General features: G+C 32.9%; 2 pseudogenes; one reads left to right on the forward strand and one right to left on the reverse strand.

Annotated features, from left to right (window-relative positions):
• Positions 1-214: 214 nt before the first annotated feature.
• Positions 215-1,129, forward strand: LOC149574723 (UDP-glucuronate 4-epimerase 2 pseudogene; annotated as a pseudogene).
• A 6,132-nt stretch (positions 1,130-7,261) lies between these two features.
• The window catches only part of LOC149574724 (kinesin-like protein KIN-10A), a 64,947-nt pseudogene continuing 59,855 nt past the window's right edge, over positions 7,262-12,353 (reverse strand).

The following is a 12,353-nucleotide window of genomic DNA, read 5'->3' on the forward strand; positions in this document are numbered from 1 at the left end:
ATGAAACTTTGGGGGGACACAATCACACTCTTTATGTGTTAGATTAGAGGTCAATCACTTTCCTCCCCTTCAATTTTTGTTTGATTTTCCTTTATTTAACCTTGATTCTACTAATCCTCTTTACCTCTTAAAATAAAAATAGGGCTCACCAGATTTGGTGGCTGTAAGAGAGGTTGCAAATTGTCTTGGAATCCTTCATTGTGAATTTCACTTTATGGTGAAAGTGTTTGTTTCACTCATATCTTTCTCGGCTTACTTAAAAAAATAGGGACTTTTTGTTGTAGAAGGAGACATCAATGACCAACCTTTTCTTAAGAAATTGTTTGTTGTGGTTCCATTCACTTATGTTATGCATATAGTTGCATAAGAAGGGGTCAGATATGTGATGGGCAATCCAAGCTCCTATGTAATTGTTGGTTTGGTAAATGTCATCAAGGTATACAAATCTATAAATCCTTGAATTGCAATTATATGGGCATCTTCTAGCTTTGCATATGGGTTCAACACAAATGTTTCATTCTCTGAAAATGATAGAACTGATCAACCTACTAGTCTTTAAGTAGCTACAAAAAAGACTAGAGAGAAAATTTATCATACTTATAATCATATATATGGCCTTTCTATAATTAGATTTAGGTTTTTCACTTGTATGGACCTTGGGCCAGACCTAACATGGCTTATTTATTTTTTCACCAGGGATATTCTTAAAGGGAAGACCATTCCTATCTTCTAAGCACCTAATAATGTTAATATTTCTTGGGATTTCACATATATAGATGAAATTGTCAAAGGATGTGTTGCTGCATTAGATACTTTAGAGAATAGTATGTGAGGTGGAGGCAAGAAAACTAGTCTTGCTCAACTCAGAGTTTACAATTTGGGAAATACTTCACCTATTTCTATGTTAGATCTGGTAAACATACTTGCATGCTTATTGAAGGCAAATGCTAATAGGAATCTTATAAAAATGCAAGAAAATGGAGATGTACCACTTACCCATGCCAATGTCAGTCTTGCTCATGCAGAGTTAGGAAACAAACCATCTATGGACCTCAAGACTGGTCTAAATAAGTTTTTCAAATGGTATTTGAACTATAATGGTGTCCCTTGGAGGATTGCAAGATGCTAAATGTTGAAGATAGCTTCTAGATCAGCATCCTAGCATTCTTCCAACTATATTCATGATATTTTAGTCTTAAGAAATCTTTGTTTTTGAGATTTTTCTTTATTAATATAAAACTTTCTTTAGTGCAAGGTTTATTTGGGATCTTGTCTCCTACACAATTATATATTTTACATTATATTTTTATGTTGATTTGTCTTTGAAGGCTAAAGCCTTAGTTCTACAAGAATTCGTATTTTTATCCAATGAATTTAATTCTTATGGACATTTGTTTCATGTCAATAATGTACATTTATAAAGGATGTAATTATACAACTCATATGATATTGGAATCTATAAATGTTTATAACTATAATGGTAATATTTTCGTACACAAATATGGAATTTAGTCCATTTATAGCTCTAACAAGCTTGTATTATGGATATGTTAGCAGTTAAGTCCCTCGATGATGTTTCAATCTAGTTCAGATGTTTCTCATGTACCATCCACTTTAAGGGATATGAATTCATTACAAATCAAATATTGTTAATTACACCATGACATCTATTACTAGACATGGGAGTTTTGCATATTTTAATGTTAATCGGCTCCATCATTTGTTTAAACATGTTTTCCAATGCCTTTTACTCTTAAAATGAGTTATTATTGTTTATATGCATGCCTACTCATTTTATGTTTTCTCATTTAAGCATACAACATTTGTTAGTAATGAGTGTTCCAGCTATTGGAATGCCTAAGTCGGTGAATGTTATTACTATTTAGCAATTTTCTTTTTATAGTGAAAGTTATATTCAATTTTACCTATATGAAGGTTGAGTTCACCAATGATGATGGTCTTGTCTTTATGAAATTGTGCTTCATTATCATCTCTTATTACGATCAATGTTTAAGTCTATTACTCTTTCTGATGGAATTTATTCAAGTCTAGTTACATTTTGACTTTGCAAGAACATCAATTCAAATGAAGTTTTCAATATCACTGCATTTAGAATAGAGGTGTTTAGTAGGACCTTATTAAGGTGTGAATCTTCATATAATGTCCATAGTGCACTTACATCTCTTCTTAGAAACATTCTTGAACACAATTCTGAGCAGCATTTTTTATGCTTTGATCTTCTAACCTTGATTCTTCTGAAGGAAGAAGATAGATGAATTGTCTCCCTTGTGGAAAGGACATAAAATAAATGTTGCACACTTATGTATTTAGTTCTTTCTCATCCATTTTCCTTGGTTATCTTATCATTTTTATGAAAAACTAAGTTGAAGGGTCAAAATTGCAACTGGTGAGAAATTTGCCTGACAGAAGCTCAATAGAGTGTGGGCCTTGGACGAATTCAATAGAATGGAAACCTTTAATGCATTGAACTGAGCTAACTAAGCCCAACACTACCACTAGTTTCGCAAAGAGATCAATAAAGTGTAGGCACTAGGAAAATTCAATAGAGCATATATGTTTATTTCATTAATCTTAGTTGATAATATCCAGTGTTACCCTAGCACAGAGGTGCGGCGATGTGAGGGGGCATAGGGATGAGTTTTGAGTGCAGGAAAAAAGGGCCTCAATTTGGGGATAGCAGGGGGATGACATGGGTGTGGCTATGGGGGAGTAGGGGGTGGAGGGGTGGGAGTGGAGGGAGGGGGTTTCATAGTATATATATAATATATATGACTGAAAATGCTAATTATGAAATGATACTTCAATATATTATATAACATATCAAATATAGTTGAATAGAGAATTTGAAATGTGATTCACAAACCATAAGTTCAAACTTGAAACTTGAAACTTCATAACCGTTACTAATGACCATTTAACAAATTAGCTTAGTTCAAGATGCAAGATTCAAAATTCATTGTTCAAATATGATTCTATGAATATCATATATCATAAAGATACTCATGATAACAATGAGCCAAATAGCATGAAACAATGAAATAATAAAAATGTATCATAGCCATATCAAAGTGATTACAATCAACAAAATGAAAAAATGTCAATAATGATAATGGAATCATCTCAAGTGCTCTCTAATCATCCCCTATACTGAATTCCTCATCACTGGAACTACTAGACTCCTCGTGGGTAAGATCTTGATCCTCTAAAGGAACACCAACTAGCCCTACATTGACTTCTACTACATCATCATCCTCATCAATTTGAGCTTGATCCTCTAGCTCCACATCCCATCATGTTGTAGGGCTCTCCTTGTACTTGCATGTCTTGCGATCTTTGAGCTACAAGTAACCATGTATAGCAACCAACTTCTCTGCTCTCTTAGAGGTAAGTCTATTCCTCTTAATAGAGTGAATGAAGCTATAGGTGGATTAGTTCCTCTCTGTAGCTAAGGAACTAGACACTTGAGATAACAAAGTTGAAATTTACAAACAAATATTCGTACAATTTGTAACAAATAATAAATGGTAAACCAATGATTATTGAATCAATGAGTCATAAATTAAAATCAGTAAAGTAAAACTCTTAAAGTTAAGATTATAAATGGCTAGAATTAGTAATTAGTATTAAAAACTTGAGAAAGTAGTCAAATGGCTAGTGAGGTGATCTTTGACTTCTGTGACCCATGACATTTCCACCACAAAATGAGATTCTTTTATGCCATGGTTTTGAGATCCACCTTTGCAATATCCGAGTATCCTACAATTACAAGTTTACAACATAATATTAAAATAACTTAAATAAAGTTATAACTTATAAGTAGAGTAACAATTAATTATTAAAAGAACTTATAATTATAAAGACTTTAGAGCATTTAATCAAGATTTAAGAATTACCTGAAAGACTAGAAAATTAGGACCACTCAATGAAAATCTCACTAGCAATCTCAATATCATACATCCTAGCAATGCATCAAAAGAACCCATTCTTCACCTCATCATCCCAAAGTAGTATGACTCTATCATGCCTAGATATGTAGCACTTTAGGTTCAATCCATAGGCAGCCATGTGTAAAGGAGTGTTCAACTTCTCCCACCTATAGTGAATGAAAGGCTCAATGTGCTCCATATAGAATGCTAGAGTGGGGTCTCTCTCATGCACAACAACCCTCATCTCCCCAAGCATGGAATCAATGTACTCATAAACCTCTCCAAGGATAGGTGAATCTACATCTCCATATCTAATCACTTGAAACACTAGAGTAGTGATGGAGACTATGTATTTTAAATCACTCCAAAATTGATCACTCTTCACTGTCTCCTTTACCCTTTTCCCACTTAGATCATCAATTCCATTCTTATGTCATACGCATGAGTTGCAATGGCTCTTGCAACTCAATCATTCTCTCCAAGAGAATATAATATGATGTGTACTAGTATCAACTAGTTTTAGAAATTGCTTCTTTGTGAAGCTCCTGAAAAGTGCATGTGATGTATGGTGATTGTAGATAAACATCTACACCTATCTCCCATCATTAATCACCTTTCTAATTCACTCTATTTTCCCCATGTCTTTGAGTGTATTTTTCATTGCATGCACACAACATGGAGTCCACCAAATATTCCTATATGCTACCTTAACAAGCCTTCTTGTAGCTTTGCACACATGTGTTGCATCTGTCACAAATTGGACCACATTTTGTGGCCCAACCTCCTCAATGGCTTCCCTAAGCACATGAAACTAAAAATCAGCATCTTTATGATGTCCTGAATAATCAACTACCTTCAAATAATATGGACCCTTAGTGCATGTAGCCATAATGTTGATGAGTGGATGATGACTAATGTTCATCCACCCTTTCATGATAATGATGCAGCTTGAATCCATCCAACATGCTTTCATTTGCTTCATCAAGATCCCAACCTTGTCATAGGCTCTATCCAACACTATGGTCCTCAACTTGTGGTCACCTAGTGGCACATATGATGGCTCTCCCTTATTTACTACCATGGACATCATCCTCACAAAATAGGGAGATCAAACCACATGTGTAGAGATGCCATTGGAAAAAGAAGAAATCACCAACAACAACATCTAACCAGTCCCTTGCATACATGTTAAATAAATGAGCAATGGGGTTACTACCACTATGACTTGTAGTTGCTTTCTATATCCCCCTATTGAACTATGTGTAGGTGAGAAAAATGATTTTGTAGGTTACATAGTCCCTGCTCTTTGATGCAAGATATGATTAGATGTATCTCATTGCTCCTATAACTACTTTATATTCTATAACTATTTCTTAGTAGACAAAGATTTAGGCACTAGAACATCACTATCATTAGGAATTCCCCATAGTTTGTTCACTTCAATTCTGTATTTCATATTCTCAGGATTTGACAAGAATATGCATGGGTTCGCACCATAGCCACTCAAAAAAAAAAGGTGTGAATTAACTCTTGTAATGCTACCAAACCATCCTGTGTGACATATATTACAGTTTCATTTATGTGTGCCACCACCTGAAGGTGTAGGGTGTGCAATTTTTGTAGCAAACTATTTTAGAGGGGACATTGGATCATAAGGACCCCTAGCATACTTTATCAAAATCTTTGAAGGGATATCAATAGAAGGCACTGCTGGTGAAACACAAGGAGGCTCTTCCTTAGATTGACCATCTATATCAGCCCCATGATCACATCCTTTGGGCTTAGGCTCATAATTAGATGCACTTGCCTCATTAATTTCTATGTCTTTTGCACTTTGGCTGAATCTAGATGCCATTTATAAAACTGCATTTCACAAAATGAAAATAAAATTATAAAAATGATCATGATACATTTCAGCCCAAGTAAAAATAAGTTATACAAACTAGTTTTAGCCTACTTAAAATTTAAAAACTTTACTATTTAATTTTAGCATTTACTATTTAAAAATATTTAAAAAGGAAGCTAAATATTAAATACTAAATACATTTCAGCATATGTCATATTGCCATATTTTTATTTTAAGAACAATGAAAAAAATAATATAGATAACAAAAATCATAGAACTATTAACTATCTCCTATCAACAAGATTCAAGAATGAAACAATAAAGAATTTAAGTTGAAACTTGAAAGTAAAACTAAATACTAAATTTAAAAATTATAAATTGGCTTCTAAAACCAAAAAAAGTTGTAAAAAAAAATCCTACCTTGAACTTGAGGAGACTCTTGCCAAATCAAATCTTCTTTATCCTCTTGCTCCTCTTGATCTTGCAATCCCTTGCTAAATCACCCACTAAGCTCTCACAAACTCTTCCAAACTCTTTTGCTCACTTAGCTCCTTGCTGCTCCAAAACAATGAAATGAAAATGAGGTCTATTGGTCTTGTCAAACCTTCAAAAGACCACATGGAACCCACACCCAATTAGGGTTACCATGCCTAAAAATCAAATTTAAATAAAAAAAGAAAAAAAAACTTTTTATTTTCAAGTTTTACGGCCATCTACCTCACCGCCCGCTACAAGCTCACTAGGAGCATCCTCAAACCTAAGCACCCACCACACACTTGAGCACCACATCCCACTTGGATTCTTGACTAGTGTAGCTAAGGTGTGTTAGCAAAAAAAAATTCAGCGGGGGTACTCAAGTGCATGACACACCCACACTGAGTGCTTATGTGCACCGGTTGCATCATGGTTTTGACCCGATTGCACTCACCTAGGTTACATTGATAATATCCAATACCAATGAATTGTTTTTTCTTTAATAAAAATAATTTTATCAAAGCCTTGTTGTAATTTTCCTACATTAGAGCCATGGTTTTTAATAGCATAACCAAACATATCTAAGAGATCTTGTTTCATGCTAACTAATGATAACTTACCATATGAAATATAAAGTACTAAATTTTTAGTTGTCTCAAGGAAGAAACTTTTTTGACCATGTTTGAGAGTTCTATCTATCCTGCACATGAAATGACACAATTGTGAGAATACAAATGGAGATGATTATACGAATACAAATGAGTATAACTCACATATTTTTTTTGATTTTAAAGATAATTTTTTCCAATGTCACATGTCTAAATGAGAAAACCTATTACTTCTTGGAACTCAACTAAACTTTTCATCCTCATTTGCTACATGTGATGGTCCTTCAACCAAGTCATCATTGGAGGAGTCTAGACCTTGTCAGGTATTAGCGATTAACCTTACTTCTGTTAATATAGAATGATATAATTTGTAATTAGTAAATAACTTAGTTATAGAATAGAGTGAAGGTTTGAATTTTTCCTATCCAATTTCCATCAAGGACAGGCTCAGTTGTCTAATTAGCCTCATTTTTCTTCTTAAAATATTTTTCTCTTGCAATTTCCCTATAATTCCCATAGAGAAAAACATGCTTTTAATGTGTGCTCTTCTTTCATCTATCACATACCTTTCCAAGCTCTCTAAGTTTTTCAATTTCTCATCAAAATGACATTCTCCATTGTGAAGAATTGTATGCTTACTTTTTCCTTCTTTTGGAATTATTCCTTCATCTGATGTACATTTGTCCTCTTCATCAGTATTTTCCTCTTCATCATATACTATTGGTAATTCTCCCTTTCTTATGTATATTGTACATTTTAGAATATCTTCGTCATCTTCACCATCTTTACTATCATTTCCATCTGAAATCTACCTTCTGATAAATTTAGATGAGATATTTTCAATTTTTGAGTTCAATCCATGTATTTCATTCAACTGGCATCTATCTACAAAGATATTATAATTCATTATTCTATGTGATTGGATTTTAGATCTCAAGAACATATCATAAGATTTTAGATCCTCTAATTTCATTAACATGGTTGAAGCCTCTTCATTGCCCCTGACCATGCATGTTTTAGGGATTATCTTACATTCTTTACTAGCATTCTCTATTCCATCTTCTTAAGAATTTATTAGGGGATTGCTTCTGAGATTTTGAACTTTAGATTCAGTTTCCTCTAGTCTTCTACGTAGCCTTCCAACCTTGTTGGTGTTGTAGATCCTCATGTACACAAGATCTATAAATTCATTTACCTTACATTTGTACTCTTCAATCTTCTATATAAATTCATCTATTAATAACCTAATATTTTCTTTACTTCTTAGTTTCTTTTGGGCCTACATCGCCACCACCATTCTTTCAATTTCTTCAATCTTCATTCCCAATTGAGCAACTTCTTCATCCTCTTGTTCCAATTTTCTTTGCATTGTTTGTGTTTCCTACTCTTTCAACTTATTTTCTCCTTGAAGCTTCAAAATATACTCACCCATGGACAAGATTCTAGTCTGGATCACTATAGAGTCCAATCCCATGATCTTGGTTTTATTCTTAAGTGGAAGCGAATTGGGTAATATAATAATGCATTTTACCTTGGCCCCATATTCTAGTGTTCCAATGGTCTTGTGTAAGTCTTGAGGATCTAAACTTGCGTAGGAAACCATCAATTTTTTGACACCATCAAATATAAATTTATCATTTAAATCTATATTTGCATGCATCCTTACATCATTACACTAAATGGCCTAAGGATTCAATAGTTTGAATATTTGAAAAACACATATTAGTTCTTGAATGATGGATAACAATGAAAAAATTAAATGATTGACACCAATAGTCAAACAAAAATTAGTTGCCAACTTAATTGAAATGTTACTTGAAGAAGAATTGTGAGTTTGATGTCTCTATATGGCACATGTGAGTCTCCATTTGTTAAGGATTTAGCAACTCTCTTCATCATAGAGTTTCCTTGATTAATTTTACATGTCTGAAATTTTAGAGTGAAGAATTCACAACCATCCATGAGAGAATGATTTGGGATCCAATCATAGACTAGAATCTAACATCCATTGTTTGCTTCAGATCCAGGGCCTACTTGATCTATGTTTTCTAATCCAACCATATCCACAATCATAAGTTGTCCTCCACTTCAGGTATATCTATTATTATTAGAAGGCATAAAATTACATAATTTAGTAAGTATAAACACATATTATACACATCTAAGGACAACTCACTCATTAGATAGTGATTTTGGGAACTTCTTTCATTGGTGAGAGTGCTCTTCATAGTTCTCCTTTTTTCAACTTTTCATACCTCCTTTGTAATCTTATTAGCTTCACTACCATATATGGAAATTGCATTCTTCACCTTCTTTTTAATTATTTCTAGTTTCACCTACAAGTATAAAAAATGTTATGGTCAATAAATTTATCAATAATATTTGAAGCAATGACTAGTGTAGCCCTAAATTTAGCACATAGATCTACATACAAGTAAGAAATTGAAATATTTTGTATAAAATTACATAATAATCCCACAACATGGATAGTTCACCTATCTCCAAGTGAGAATTCATAATGTATCCTTTATCTTCATCATGAAAAATAATCAACAAACAAATTATGACATTTTTCATTATGCTAGTGCTAGATTAAAATGGAGTATATGGGCCAGTACCACTAGTTGAAGTTATTCTTTAATGGATCTCAAGTTGGAAAGGCTGAGACTCTAGAGCTAATATTGCTTATTAGGATGTCAAGAGTTCTATTTTGGCTTCCAAGCTCCAACCAACCAATAGAGATTACCATGAATCCTTCAATTTGTGCTACTTTAATTTTGTTATTGCTGACCTTTGCATTCTTAGAAATATGATTTTCCCTTCAAGAGAATACACTACTAGCTAAAAACAAGTATTGTTTTCCTATCCTTCAGAAGGTGAAAATATATGCTTGTGTTGTAGCCTATATATTTTAGGATATAATTGTGTATATTTTTTTATTATTAATGTTTCTTATTATATTCTATGATCCATCATCAAGATGAGACACAAATTCAAGGATGTGACTATGTATAAATTTCTATCATAACTTTTTCTGATCATAGTCCATGATATTTCTCATCATTGAATTTTCTTTTCATTCTGCTAATGGATCATGAAGCCTATATGTTTCTTGATATGATTGTGCATGTACAAATTTATTCAATGTCACTAAAAGAACCATGGATCTACCAATGTATATGTCACTACATTTAAATATTTATTATTTATTTCTATTAAATATTTACTATATATTGCTATTGGCTAAATTTTGACCATAATAACAAATCATAGTTAGTAGAAAAAAAAACATTTTGATGAATTGATTGGTCAAAATTTTGACCAAAATTCATTGAAAATTGGGTCCAAATTTAATACTGTAGTGTGTTATCTTAATAAGGTGCTATTGAAATTGTAATTGAGAAATCCCCAAGACCGACTCAACGAACTATTTTGAGGACCTAGTATAAAGGAAATTTATTTTCCTTGTGATATAGTGTCTAAGTGGGGATTATGAAAGTGATATGTGAATTAACTAAATGTGAGTAAGTGATCAAAGGGATTATTGTGTTGCAATTTTGGAGATCTACTATTGAGATTTTAGAAGTTTTTGGTACAGAAAAGGCATAGTAAGAGGAAAAAGCAAGATTTTGAGGTGTTGAGATTAGTTGTATTTCTATTAATTTGAAAGGAATAATATAGAGACTAGTTGGATAGTGAGCTTGGTGGTCTTTACCCTAAAGCTTTTTGGGCAATGAGTCTTTTTGCCTTCTATAACTCCTAAAAAGGTTGGCACAACTCCTAAGAAGGTTGGAATCTCCTTATAGGGATTCAAAGTCTCCTATCAGGGAGTGATGTGTAATGAATGTATTTCATTGGCTCCTAATAGAGTCCATCCTCTTACAAGGAACTTATATATTAGTATGTCATTTTGTGGTTACCATCCCCACCATTGTTTTCCCTCTAATCAAGGGTTTCCCTAGTTAACATATATGGTGTTATTGTGTATGTGTATCTTTTGATGGTTGTTCTTTATATTGATCACATATTTGAATTTTAATAAGGTTAATAAAAGTAATATTGATCTAATTATTGATTCATCCCCCCCCCCCCCCCCCCAGTTATCTTGGTGGACTTTACTTTCTAACATACCCTTCCTTTTACCAATTGATTCAAAGGTTTAGGCTTTATTACAGACATATACAAGGAACTAGAAATAAAGAAGATAAAAAAGGACAACAATGCCCTATCAATAACATAGAAATCCCTAGAGAAAGGTCCATTAGAAAGGTAAGAGAATTTTTTTGCCAAAACAAAAAGGGAAGGAAAGGAATTAGAGAAAAATAAAGCACTTCACAAATCAATCCAGGAGGAGATTAATAAAAAAAATTTCTTTCAAGCCACAAGGAAATCTTATTATACTCAAGGGGAATGGATAAGAGTGGTTAAAAGAAGAAACCATAGGGAAATCATCTAGATTAACCCCATAAACCTATTTATTTTTAGAATTCTTTTAGAATAACTAAGAGGGGGGTGAATCAATTATTCAAGGTCCAAATGTATAAATAATTATCATTATGCATGCATCCATAAGATTATGCACTCACTCAAAACTTGTAGGTTACTATTAAATGAATTTGCAAAAATGTAAACATGAAACATAATAAATTCAACAACACACTTGACACAATGATTTATGTTAAAACCCAATTTGGGAAAATCCACTAGTAACAAGCTACTCATTTTCACTCTTCTAAAGTGATGTCCTATAAAAGGCCAACCTTGTTAAAGGTTACAATACACACTGTTAAATGTGACCTTATTAAAGTATTTTAATCACCCTATTAGGAGGGAGACTTATTAGAGGACTTTAGACCATTTACTTGGAATATCACCTGGTTAAAGGATTTATAAATAACTATTAGGTCAACCTTAATCCAAAGGATTTACCCTAGAATACTATAATTATTAGAGAGTAACAATAAGGCTTGATTTGAAAACAACTTAAAACTGCATTTGTAGATTACAAATCTCTATTTCAATCCTCCATTCTACTTGGATTTCACACATTTTAGCTCTAATATCGTGTTCACCCTTCAAGCATTCATACCCTTTAGCCTTCTTTTTTAACATGCCAATGCATACTCTTCAATTAGTCATTGAATGAAGCAATACCCTTGACTCCTTTTCTCCCTTAGGTTCTTGCACATGACAACCCTTGCTTCTAATGAACCATCCTTATAAATGGAGAATTAATATCTTTTGTCATTCATTCTTCATTATCCATTTTAGGTTTAGGATAGATTAGGTAGTATTTAATGAATCTACCCCTCATTCCATATTGTTTCTGGAAACTTCTCCTTCAATCCTCTTTTAATTCACCTCAAATGGTTTACCATTAATTTTGTGCCACTAGCTCATCAATCTTATCTTCCCCCTAGTTCACACAATCTAAGAAAACAAACTTGTTAGCTTAGATCCATCGAATTCATGATCGTT

The sequence above is a fragment of the Cupressus sempervirens genome, chromosome 2, assembly GCF_028749045.1.
Source record: "Cupressus sempervirens isolate cs-2001-9-10 chromosome 2, ASM2874904v1, whole genome shotgun sequence".
Classification (NCBI taxonomy): Eukaryota; Viridiplantae; Streptophyta; class Pinopsida; order Cupressales; family Cupressaceae; genus Cupressus; species Cupressus sempervirens.